Here is a 12,820-nt window from a genome sequence, read left to right as displayed (position 1 = left end):
AACAATAGTTTTTAGTTAGATACTGTGTTTGCCCATGCAACATATGGTTTTGTTTCAGTCTATATAGCATAGTTTCTGTATGAGGGGACATGTGATGATTCATTAATTAGTGTGTTTTTATCCCAGTTGTCTCTAATTGCACTATTTGTTGAGAAATATATTACACAGACTCCTCATACCTTATTCACTGGCATAATAAAATTACTTGTTTTTATTGCCTCTGCAGTATAAAGTACTTGTTTTTATTGCCTCTGCAGTATAGTGGCAGTTAGGGAGGGTGTTGTTTACCACTGCATGCGTGTTACTATCTCCCCACATGAACTTGTTTAAGCTTTTTTTCATGTGTGAAGTATATGCGAAACTTTTATTGGTAAAAGAAAACTAGCTCGGATGACAGTGATAATATAAAACGAGTTTTGATATGTGTATAAAGTCAATATCAACAGTCCCTGATTACGTACGCGTGATGAAAGGGACAGGAAGATTTGGAGCTTCCCTGGAGAGCATTCGAAGTAAATACAATTAACCACTGCTTTGAAATGAAACATATGAATAAGCAATATTTACTAATATTCATTAAGCGCCGAAATACGCAGGAAGCAAAGTTTGTGAATCAACACCAATGTGTGAATTTTTCTATTAAAATATAAAAAATAACAAAAAAGAAATAATAAATAATAAAAGTTAAATACGTTTCTTTTAAAATAAAAAAAAACCTACTTAGTCTTAAAACATTTTAAATTTGTTTTCATTATTTCACGGCCCCCTCAACAAAACCTATGGCCCCCAAGGGGGCCGCGGCCCACAGTTTGGGAAGTGCTGTACTACTACTTAATCAAAAGTGACAATTTTAATTTTTGTGTTTATAAATACCAGTTTCTTTTGTTAATGAAATATTGTGAGAAAAGCACAATTATTATTATTAATTTTTTTTTAAATAATAGATTACATAATACATATGCTAGGAGTATTATATATATGTTTTAAGGTTAATACTGAATTGAATGAATGCACTGATTTGATTATAAAATTTATTCATTGTAATGTTCTTGTAATTTAATTTATATATATGCAAAATTGTTTGCACATAACAGTGGCTCATTTTTATCACTTTATGAATAAAGCAAGAAAAGCCTTGATAAGATCCCATCTTGACTACTGTGCTCTTGGCCCCTGGGCTGCTTCTTGATGGGGACGAGGTAGAGAGGATCCAGAGGCAAGTGACCCTTATGAGAACAGGTTGAAGATTTGTGGGTTACAGAAATGTGGTTGATAGGTGGAAAAGAGGTGATATGATTGAGATATTCAAATCACTGAAAGGTTTTTAAAGATTAATTCAGAGGAAATTTTTCAGAACAAGTCTGGTGATGGGAGAACTAAGGGCCATCCATGGAAACTGAGCAAGAGTGTACTTAGCAAGGGGGTTAGAACTAGGTTTTCTTACTTGGAGAGTGGTGAATGAGTGGAATAAGCTGCAAGAGTTTGTTTGGGTACCATGACTGTAAATGAATTCAAAGCAAAGTATGATAGATACTGTGCGAATGCCGAATAGTTGTTCTTGATATAATGTTTAGGGCCTCCCTTGATAAGTCTAAAGACTCCTTGGAGTTGCCCATAATAATAATAATAATAATAATAAAAAGCAAAATACAATGCATAGTGGAGCATGCATGGAACGAGAACACCACCATATAATTCAGTTGTGAGAGAAACAAGATGATATCTGAAACTCGATGAATATTTATGAATTCTTTCAAAACGAAAGAAAAACATTTAAAAGTTATCAATTGTTATGCTATGACAATCACAACGGGACAACTGTTGTTGGAAGAAGACATGGCAGGTTGAGTTATTAATCACTGTTCATATTTTCTTAAGCTTTTATATAGAAAGAAAAATAAAGTTCTGAACCTTAAAGGAGATAAAAGAAAGTGAAGATTTACATTATGACTTTTAGAGAAAAACTAGCAACTAAAACTGCAAGTGTTTTTGTGATTCTTTAAAAGGGAATGCTGTAGTGGTCGAATTAAAACTTACAAATCCAGAAGTTTTATTTCCAACTTGCTGAAAATAGAACTTCTCTAATGAATTCATTAGAAGCCACCCGTGATCAAATAACTTCACTGTGAATGAAAGGATGATGTTTTAAAATGAAAATACAGTGTAAATTATGTGAAGGCAATTATATATTTTGAATGCATTTAGAACTAAACTGAAAATTCACTCACCAACTATCTTTGATAACTTGCCTATGGCAATTGGGTGAGCGGATTTCTAGAGCCCTGGGTGGAGGTATCCTGTAAAGGGCAGTTTATTTTCCTTTTATAGTCAGCCCTGTCCATTCAACTACAGCTTTCCCTTTACCCACTTCAGAAACAGATATGATTCTTTTGTTTTAATGAAATTCTGTGGTAAATAAATTACATGGAGATAATTTGCTTCTCAAGAGTGAAGCAGCAACTTCAAAGTATAGTTTGTTAGCATCTTCACTCGAAAGAACAGAAAGTTTGTTTGATATTATTATTATGGAAGACTAACTATAGTTACATTGATTGGAGGGAGGAAAGGGGACAAGGCAATATGGAAGTGGGATTTATACAGTTGCTAAGGGATAATTACATGAAACAACATGTTTTACAGAAGACAAGGGGTTTGATCTAATAATAGAAGATATATCCATAGCCAAGGTGGACAATCTGCCTCCAGTTGGGGAGAGTGACCATGCAATTTTGTTCTGGAAAGTTGCCAAATGTGGAGTTCTCTGTCAAGAAGGGGTTTATGTTCAACTATAAGGCTGGTGATTATGATGAGAGACTCAGGAGTCATCTTGGAACATGAGAATCTCCTCATCTTGAGAAGCTACAAGGAAAGAATGTCAGTAGTGCATGGCAAGTAGTCAGAGATTGCTTAAGAGTAGTAGTATCAGACTGCATACCCGAGGTCAGAAGGATAAACCAAGTTGGAATTAAGTGGATGAGTAGGGATATAAAGCAAGAGCTGCAAAAAAAGGAAAACATTGTGGAGGAAATATAAAGAAAAATGTGATCAGCATACTCATGAGCAGTACAAAGTGCAAGCAATAAAGGTGACTAATATGATCAGGAAGGCCAAATCAGACTATGAAAGAGAATTAGCCAAACAGACCAAAGTAAATCCAAAAAAGTTTTTTTGTTATGTAGCAAGGAAGAGTAAAATAACCTACTGATATATTTTTCTGAAAAGCTGGAATTTTCTTATTATGCAGCACTCCATCCCATATACAACCCACTGTCCATACTACTTAATCCTAATCTATACACAATAGCTATCCTTCATCTAGAGGTAATACCATCTACTGTCCACCAATATTTTTTGTGGTAAAATGCACAATAGTTGATGAAAAGTCAGAGTTTCCAGGAGGGTAAACTGTGCTACTTCCAGGTAATGTGTGGGGAAGGGAGTCCTCTCATCACGAAGAGAATTGAATCTAGTTTTTTTTTAAAATCAATTAAGGACATCAATGTCCTTAATTGATTTTTCCTGTTTTTCAAACACTAACACAGAGGCTTACATTTGTAAAATAGGTCTTCCCATCTCTTTCTGGAAAAATCCCTAGATTGTTTTCATCCTCAGTGCAATTTAATTTTCTTTCTTTTTTTTTCTAAATAATATGCATAGTAGCTGTAGAATCTGTATCCTGTTAGTGGATATTACCTTGGATACTGCTATAACATTTGGTTTGGCACAATATTAGCTTTACTGTTCCTGTGCAACAAACCTTAAACTAACCATTAGTGGTATATATTGGCAAGCAGAAGTGTAGGTGGGAAGGACTCAACCGATATTCTGGAACAGTAGCTGCAGGTTATAGTTACTGGGGAACATCTGTGAGGAAGACCATTCCAGAGAACAGGTGAATGGAATAAAAGAGAAAGAGGTGAAACAAATTTGGCAGGATTATAAAGGAATGATGGGTAGCTGTTGCTTATGTTTTAACAGTGCCCAATACAGAGGAATGGGAGGGTTGATGGATGCAACTGCTGTGGAACAGTATCCATGAAAGTATCCATGAAAGTATTTTGAAGCTGAGGAAGCTATTGACAATGTTGTTATGCCACAGAAGATTAGAGGTTTACCTTTGGTACAAGATGAGAGAGGTGATCTTGTCTAGTGATTTATGAGTTATCATGGATAAGTGAACCAAGATCCTTTCTGAAAGGAAAAACAAAAAAATTCTTCAAATCTTTCAAAATTATTGGAGATGCACAGAATTTGTGGCCTTCCAACTTACTACTTTTTCTCAGGTGTACAAAGTTTCTTTGTACACCTGGCCTAGCCTAGTTTCTTTTGCATTTCACATTCCAAATCTCTGTGGTTCCCTACTCATTCACCCATACTCTTATTCCAGTCTGGTCGATGTAACTTGTGCTGCACATGTAATATATTATACATATATTAGTTTAAATAACAAATTGCATGATAACCACAGTAATTAACTTTGGTGAAAGTACAGATATTTTGTACTGAAAATAACAGTATCTTTCTCCAAAATAACAGTATCTCTCTCTCTCCAACTTTTGGATAGAGATACAATTGTTTCAACTTAGGTTAAGCTGGTGGAAAAGGGACTTCACAACTTTCTTTGAAAAGGCATTAATATTTAAAACTGCTTCTATGGCAAAGACTACCAGATACTGTGTTTAGTGTCAATAATATGCTGTGTTAGACCAAACGTTTGAGGTTTCACATATTCAATGTATTACTGATATTCATTAATTCTCTTTTCCAAAGAACATCCTGTCAGTCCAAAGTATGCCAAATTACATTCAAAAGGAATCTGGTAAATGTCTTTTGTAGATGGTAACAGACGAGAAATTTTGTTGACAGGAAAATGTGGGAATAAGGTGATAATTCTTAAAAATTTTACCAATGGGTTCAGAAATATAAGGAATTAGAACCCCGAGGTCTGTTGAAGAATCCTTAGGTGTTGGAACACAGGAGTCAATTATCTGCTAGATTTGATGAAGGCTGTAACCATTTAATTCCATTAAAGACAAGGTACCTTCCAAATGGTTCAAAAAATAGTTTTCTACCAGTATAGACAAGTTCAAAGGCACTGCATTGGGGGTAGCTCTCTGTCTCCACTGCTTGCGAACTATTTTTTTTAACCACCTGGAAGGTACCTTGTTCTCATCCATTCAGCCACAACACTCTCTTTAGTTTTGTTATGTCAATGATGCTTTTGATTTTTTTGATTTTTTTTTATCACTTTTGATGTCTTTATGCCAGACAACAGGTCACGGTAGTAGATATGGTAATTGGTTAGTAGGACAATCACAAACATCCAGCAAATGGCAGGATTCAAACCCACAGCCTCTTGGCTGGAGAGTGGATACGCTAACCACTTGACCAACAGGTCAGCCTGATGTTTTTGATGTTTGGCTTCATTCTGAAAATGAACTTGCCACTTTCCGACAATGGATCAATAGCCTTCACCCATGTATTCAATTCACTCTGGAAAAAGAAAATGCTGGTAGTTTACCATTCTTGGTGATCCTTCTTACTTATACATACAGCCTGTATTACTTTGTCAACCAGTGTTTATCAAAAACCTACACCTTTACTGGCAGACACATTCAAAAGTCTGCTCATCACCTCTCTCAAAAAATTGGTACTATCAAGTCTTTGATTAATAGAGCACATAATGTGTGCTCCTCTCCTTCAAGCTTTCAAGAACTTCTCACTTTAATGGAATTAAATGGCTACAACTCTCATCAAATCCAGCAGATAATTTATGCCTATGTTCCAATCCCTGAAGAAAAGTGATGCTGGCAGATAGTGATAGTAGTAAAGTGACTATGGTAAAGATGTGTGGAATTATTAATAAGCACTTTGTCAGCACATTTCATACTGATATGAATGATGCTGTGCAATACCTAGAAGGGATGTTATAAGGAACAGACTGAATGAACCAAATGTATGAGATATTGAGTAGACTATATGTTAATAAGGATTATGGGGGTTGGATTATATAGTTATGTATTTCGGATGGGAGCACACAAAACAGTTAACTCTCCCTTTAGTCTTGATGTTTAATGAGTCTTTCAATTTGGATTAAGGCCAATTACATAGCCAGGACAAAATAGTAATGCTTGCAAAAATAATATTAGGACAGATGTTTCTAACTGTCAACTAGTCTGTAACCAGGCCCAGCTGGTGTCGTGTGCGAAGTGTGCAATATACAAGGGCGTCACAGAAGAAAAGGTGTCTAAAAGATGTCAAAAAATATGAGATAAGAGTTTAAACGAACAACGAATGGTACATATAATTATGAATGTATGTCGTCTTCTGTTCGAGCCCCTTCAAATCTTCCCGGAAATGAACAAATAAATTCTGAAATTGTATCCTGGACCCGATTATATCACTGTAATTTTTGATTAAAATTTATGAAAATATACCTAAATTAGTTCTTTATTTTTTGATGTATCATAAATCAACTTGTGATTAATTGTTGAGTTCCGTGTAATAAAAAATTGTATAAGCAGGACTAATCCATAGGTAACATTGTACTGTAAAGCAGTTTTCATTTGTTTTTCATTTCCTGTTCGTTTTATTCACACTTTATTCAAAAAAAACTTTTTTGGAAAGCTGCCGAACATTAATCACACACACAAGAAAAATACTAGGTGCCGGCGCTGTCTGTAACTATTTAGTTACAATATTAGAAAGACTAGCAAGGAATAAAATACAGTAGATAGGCATAGGATTTTCTATGACAGTTGGCATGGGTTTATAAAGAGTAGGTGTTGTTTATACAAGCTATTCACATTTTATGATAAAGTGACAAATGTGATGAATAAGAGGAACTCATATTTTTGGACTTCATAATGGCATCTGACAGAAAAAGGGAGATAAAGACAAGATAGCAAACTGGAAGAGATGGGAATGAACAATACATTAGATGAATAAGAGATCTACTGCTCTGAACAATATCAGCAGGTTATGTAGGGGTTGGGCAATATTACAGGAAAACAATGGGATAAAGGAGTGACAGCTGAAAAAGGCCCAAAATTCAGAGAAAACACTGCAAGTGTCACTTGCAGTGTTTATAGATATCAGTTATGATAAGGAATGCTGACAGCTAGAAGTAAGGAGATGGTTGTACCACTGTACAAGCCCTTGATAAGATCAGGCATGGACTATTATGTGCAGATGGACTGTCGTTTGCTAGTCTGATTGGTTGGTTGAGAATAGTATACAGCACTCAAAACAGTCTGTGCATTTCCATCTATGACATGGATATTTGTGAAAGTCTTTAGGTAGAATGATTTTCATTACACCACCCTGCTTATTAAAGAAGTGGATTGAAAAAGTTCCTTGTGTGGTCTCTCCAGCTGATTTTCAGATTATGATAATCCTTAGTCCACCTGTAGTACTAAAAGTAATGTATAGAGATTGTCTTTTGAGGGTAAGGTTCACATAAAAAAACATTTGATCATCTAGTTTCTGTAATGATGAAGAAACTAAGAAGGATCAAGAGAAATATAACTAAGGCAATAAATATCAACTTCTGAATGCTTTTATAGAAAGATGCTGAAGAAGACAAAAATTGCATTTCTAGTGGACAGGGAAAAAAACATGGATGATATAATTAAGACATTTACAATGATAAGGGAATTTTATCAGATTACTACAGAAGTAAGGATATAAGCAAAGAGAGAAAAGAGACCATCAACGAAGTTTGTATAAGCATATGGGGTGAAGATGGGGGGGGGTGAGAAACAGATTTTTACATGGAGTGGTGGATGTGTAAAATGTGCTGCAGAAGTGTGTTGCAAATGTTGGGAAGGAGTGTAAATGATTTTAAGATTCAATATGCCAGGCTGCTGGTTGAGTGAGAACATCCACGAAGAGTCTGTTAACTCCATGGATGTTTGCTATTAATAATAATAACAATAAATGAGTGAAAGTGATATCAGAAATGAGATCTGAGTTTGTTTCAACTATCCTAATTTGGTTGAATAACTTATACTGTGCCACAGTGCAACTCACATACTGAACTGCTTAAAAAAAAAAAAAAAAAACACATATATATATATATATATATTACTGATTTCCACATGAAATATGATAATTACTATAATCTCAATCACCGTTTAAATCACGTCTATAGATTCCTTATAAGTGAAAAGGATTGGGTTATTTTTTATCTGGAATACCTTTCTCTATACAGTGTTCTATCATAGAATATTATTACCACATCTGAAATCAAGTTCCTAAAACTTTAAAAATCTGATTTTAAATATACAGTATATATAAACATTTGTTAATCATAATCCTTGATTTCTCATGATTCACTGAATTCAATATCATGCAAACAGTATTCCTAGGAAAAAGAACACAAGCAAATCCTATTCATTCCTTGTTCAATATTTGACTCATCCAGTCTTCTCTCTCTCTCTCTCACTCTCGACACTCTTCATGCATCCATACTCTTATTATTTGGAACTTCTCCCTATGGCTCTACAGTCCAAATCAAGCCTTGGTGTCCTTTGTTGCCTTTAACATTGTCTGTCCAGGAGCTTACTTCTTCAGTTTGGACACTGCAATTGATGTTGCTATCTTGACTAATGGTATCTATCCATCTCGTTCTTGGCCTTTTACCAAGAATTTTACTATTTATAGTCTTCTTAAGAATACTGTCATTTTCCACAGGAAAAATGTCCTGCCCACCGTAACTTTTTGAATTTGATTTTACTAGATATTGTAGGTTTACAGAGACCATTATTACTCACTGGGCCAAACACTTTTTAAGGATTTTTCCCTTCAAAAGCTGAAATCAAATTCTCTATCCTTTGCTGTAAATATCAAAGTCTCACATTTATAGGTAATAACTGGTGCACTTATTAATTTATTTTGAGAGAGAGAGAAAATAAAAAGGCTGATTACTCTCTTTATTTTGATTCTGTACTTCTACCATCTTTCCTATATATTTGAATTGTTCCACTTTTTTTTCTATTTCAAGATTCCCAATTTTCATAATAGTATCAGTTAAGTGATTCTTAACTGATACTATTATGATATTACCTGGTATTAATCATTATTTTAGTTTTCTATTCATTAATTTTTAGCCCTATCGCATATGCTGATTTTTCTAATTCCAAATATGTTTCTTCTGCTTTGTTTGGCTTTTGAGATTGTACTATCATCTGCATATGGTATAATCTGCAGTGAATTTTTTATTACTGTGTCATAAGTATCTACTAGCAATGATCAGATAATGTATTCCAAAGCTAATTTAAAAGTATTAGAGTTAGACTATTTCCTTTTTTTAATCCTTGAGTTACTGGAAAAGGATTTCTTAAATCATTTAGTATTTTAATCTGTGCCTATTGTTAATCTTGTCATACTAGCTTATCTGGTATTCCAAAGTGTATCATAAACACATATAATTTTTCTCTATTAATGCTGTCAATATGCCTGTTGGAAATCAACAAAAATCTGATGAATATTTATAATTTCTACTAATTGATAATTTCCCAAACTGTCTAATGACTGTTTATTAGACAGTGTGTGTGTGTGTGTGTGTATATATATATATATATAGGTAAATAGATATCTGATCAACATTGTATATTTGCCTTTTTTGAAACCTGCTTGACAGAACCAGTTATCTTCTCCATAAATGAATTTAATATTTTTCTTCAAAAGAGAAGTTAATACTTCATATGTTGTACATAAGAGAAATACCTCTGTAATAATTTCAACAACTGTTTTGTTGTTATTTTTATACTGGGCAGATCAGACTCTTTCTCCATTCTTTTGGCAATTGCTCTTTATTGCATATGGTCAAAATAAATTTGTATATTTCATCTTTTACTTTCTTTCCTAAAAGGAAATTTTATATATCCCTAGGGATTTATTCTTAATACAGATTCATCTACAGAGTAGCTGGTATATAGTTTCGAATTGCAAAACTGATGTTCCTATTCAGTAATTCATGGAAATCTTTCCTCCATCTCATTTTTATTTCTTCCTTAACATCTTGTCAATTTCTGCATATATCTAGCAGTGGCTTATATCCTCCTTTAATTGACTCAATTATGTTATTTGTTCATCTAAGACCACCCCCTCTTGTTCTGTTGTACATATAATTTAATTAAGGGCGTCTTTTCTTCTTTTAACGCATCTACACTTCAGTTCTTTATATTTCCCTTCTTTAATCCTAGTTGTCTTGTAAATTATTTTATCGGTTGGCATTATATGGAAGAACCTACCATTATATTATGACCCAAGTACTGCTTTCCGCAAGATTTCAGCTATTCACAAAACTGAACATTAATTTAAAGGTTCAACATCTTTCGCCAGTACATATAAGCCAATCATTTTGTCATATCCATCGATGTTCAATGGAAATGCTGTATTACATTCAGCATGCATACTGAAAACTGGTACAATTATTCTCCACTATCCCCATGAAGTTTTTCAGTTTCTAAAACAAAATATTTTCTCAAGAACCTCTGTAGTTCAGTCTACAGTAAATATCGGCTATTAAAATTCGAATATCAACTATTCGAACGTGCAAAGAATGCAATATGCATAATCAAAAGCACTAAATGGGGGGGGGACACTGAAATTAGTAATATCAGCAACTTAGTTCAGATAATGAAATTTCAGTAAAAAATAAAGGTTCACAACAAAGGTACACGGATTATTTACCTGTAATAAATCACACCGATAATTTTATATGCATGTATATATATATATATTTATTTCTCTGAAACTTAATTCACCAAAACATACTCAATAAGCGAACACTAAAACACACGAGATATACCAACCACACCAAAGAATATTTCAACTTTCGTTACATAGCAGCACACTATGCCATCTAGTGATATAAAATGATAGGAATCGACAGTAAAGGAAAATAACTGTACAACATACTATATAACAAGACCAAAAAGAAAAACTATTTCTTTCGCTTGAATCAAAACAGATTTTATCATTTAGATTTCGTTTTTCTTCTTCAACAACTTGATTTACTTGTAATAATCCTCTGCCTCTTTTTTTTTTTTTTTTGCGTGATAGGTAGAGCCTATCAATGTCACTGCTGCAAGGATTGAAGGCATGGTTCATTGTTATTAATTTTCCCTGCAGTGGTTAGAAATAAAGGCTGTTTTTTTTTTCCATATATATATATATATATATATATAAATGCATACTGCAGTAATGGTGTGATTGAGAATTTGGGCTCATCTTCAACTGTTAGTAGTACTCGTTGAGCAGTGGCAAAGGCCAAGAAGAACGAGAGAAGAGCTCACCTTTCCTCAAAATCTGGAATAAATGTTATTAATGAAAGATTTAAGATTACAGATGCTCAAGAGAATACTGGCAAATGGTTTGATGAAGGACTGTCTCTAAAAATTAGCCAATGTCTGACATGTTCATAAATGTTTTATAACTCTTCAAGCTAATAAAAAGATTAGAATTTTCAAATATTATAGAAATTGCTTTATGAACTTCAGTATTATCAGGAATAATGCACCAGAATTATGCCCCAGTTTGCTGGTTGTCTTTTAAACTAAAAATATGAAGCTGTGACACAGTTGTATAATGCCCTCTGCAGTAATGAGCAATTAAACTTTTGAAATCATTCTCTCTTTTACTCTCTGATTAAACAAAAAAATGAAGCATTAGTGTATGCCCACTGATCAAAAGGAGAATCTTGATATCATAATTAGATCACAGGAGATTTTTTTTTGGTCATGCGTTGGACCATCGCCCCACTTAATGGACTTGCTCTAGGGGTTGAATTATGAACTTTTTCAAGAGCTGGATTAAAATAAAAATAGAATCCAAAAATTTAGTGCCAGGTTAGGCAAGATATTTGGAGGTAACTTTAAAAATAATGATCATAATATCTCTTTCAGTCAAAATGGAATATGCATCCATAGAGCCAGGCTTCCTGAAGAACGACGTTCTATGTTCGATTCTAGTTGCCGATTACAGGAACTTTTTTTTAAAACCTATCTTCGACTGAGAGCCTGTGTAGCTCAGTGGATGTGGCGTTTGCACACCACCGCTCTTGGCCGCACGAAGGAAGGCTTGGTTTCGAGTCTAGTCGGCGACTAGAAGAAATTTTTCTAAGCCTTTTTTCGATTGGTTCCCGAGTTAGTCGATCTCTGGCACGGGCAAGCAGGTTTTTCCTCCTGGAAACTCGGGTTTTTCGTCCTGTAAACTCAAGAAAATCGACCGTAGAACCCACATTATTTCAGACATTAAAAAATATATATATATTGTGTTAGGGTTTGGAACCACGAGATGGCGGCACATTTGAGCCGTCTCTCTTCACTGCGTACCGCTTAATTAGTGATAGCCTTGGGCCATCTGTCTCTGATTGGGTACCAGTGGAGATTGAACTGCCCACTCAGTCTCCAAAAGTTAGATAGGGCTAAATGGCCTCGCCTACTCCCGTATATGGGAATAAAAAGGCGTTAGCTGATTTTTTTTCTATCTTCGACTGATATCTGAGTTAGTCAATCTCTGGCAGAAGTAATAGACTTTTTCCTCCTGAAAAAAATAGAATATTTCGACCTGTAAACTCAAGAAAATTGACTGTAGAACTTATTATTTCAGACGATAATATATTATTGCTATTAATATTATTACGGGCGACTCCAGGGAGTTCTTAGACTCATAAAGGGAGGCCCTAAACATCATGTCCACACAACTATACAACATTCTCACAGTATCTATCATAACTTGCCTTGAATTCACTCACCAACATGGCACCCAAAACAAACTCTGGCAGCTTATTCCACTCATTTACCACTCTAAA

The 12,820-nt window shown here is 34.3% G+C and overlaps 1 protein-coding gene across 3 annotated transcripts in view; it reads right to left on the bottom strand.

The window, feature by feature from the left end:
• The window catches only part of icln (chloride nucleotide-sensitive channel icln), an 85,259-nt gene extending 74,427 nt beyond the window's left edge, over positions 1–10,832 (bottom strand). For 2 of the 3 annotated variants that reach the window (XR_016550125.1, XM_090411105.1), the window contains exon 1: positions 10,699–10,832. The gene's annotated coding sequence lies outside the window, so the exon portion shown is untranslated. Of the gene's footprint in view, positions 1–10,256; positions 10,343–10,698 lie in introns of those variants that run through there. The other variant, XM_090411106.1, reaches the window with a different exon arrangement.
• Between the last annotated feature and the right edge of the window lie 1,988 nt (positions 10,833–12,820).

Source organism: Typopeltis vanoorti, chromosome 21 (genome assembly GCF_054136105.1).
Source record: "Typopeltis vanoorti isolate ZY-2024b chromosome 21, IOZ_Tvanoo_1.0, whole genome shotgun sequence".
Lineage (NCBI taxonomy): Eukaryota > Metazoa > Arthropoda > Arachnida > Uropygi > Thelyphonidae > Typopeltis > Typopeltis vanoorti.
The sequence above is the reverse complement of the archived record's forward strand: the minus strand, read 5'-3'. Positions and strand labels throughout refer to the sequence as shown.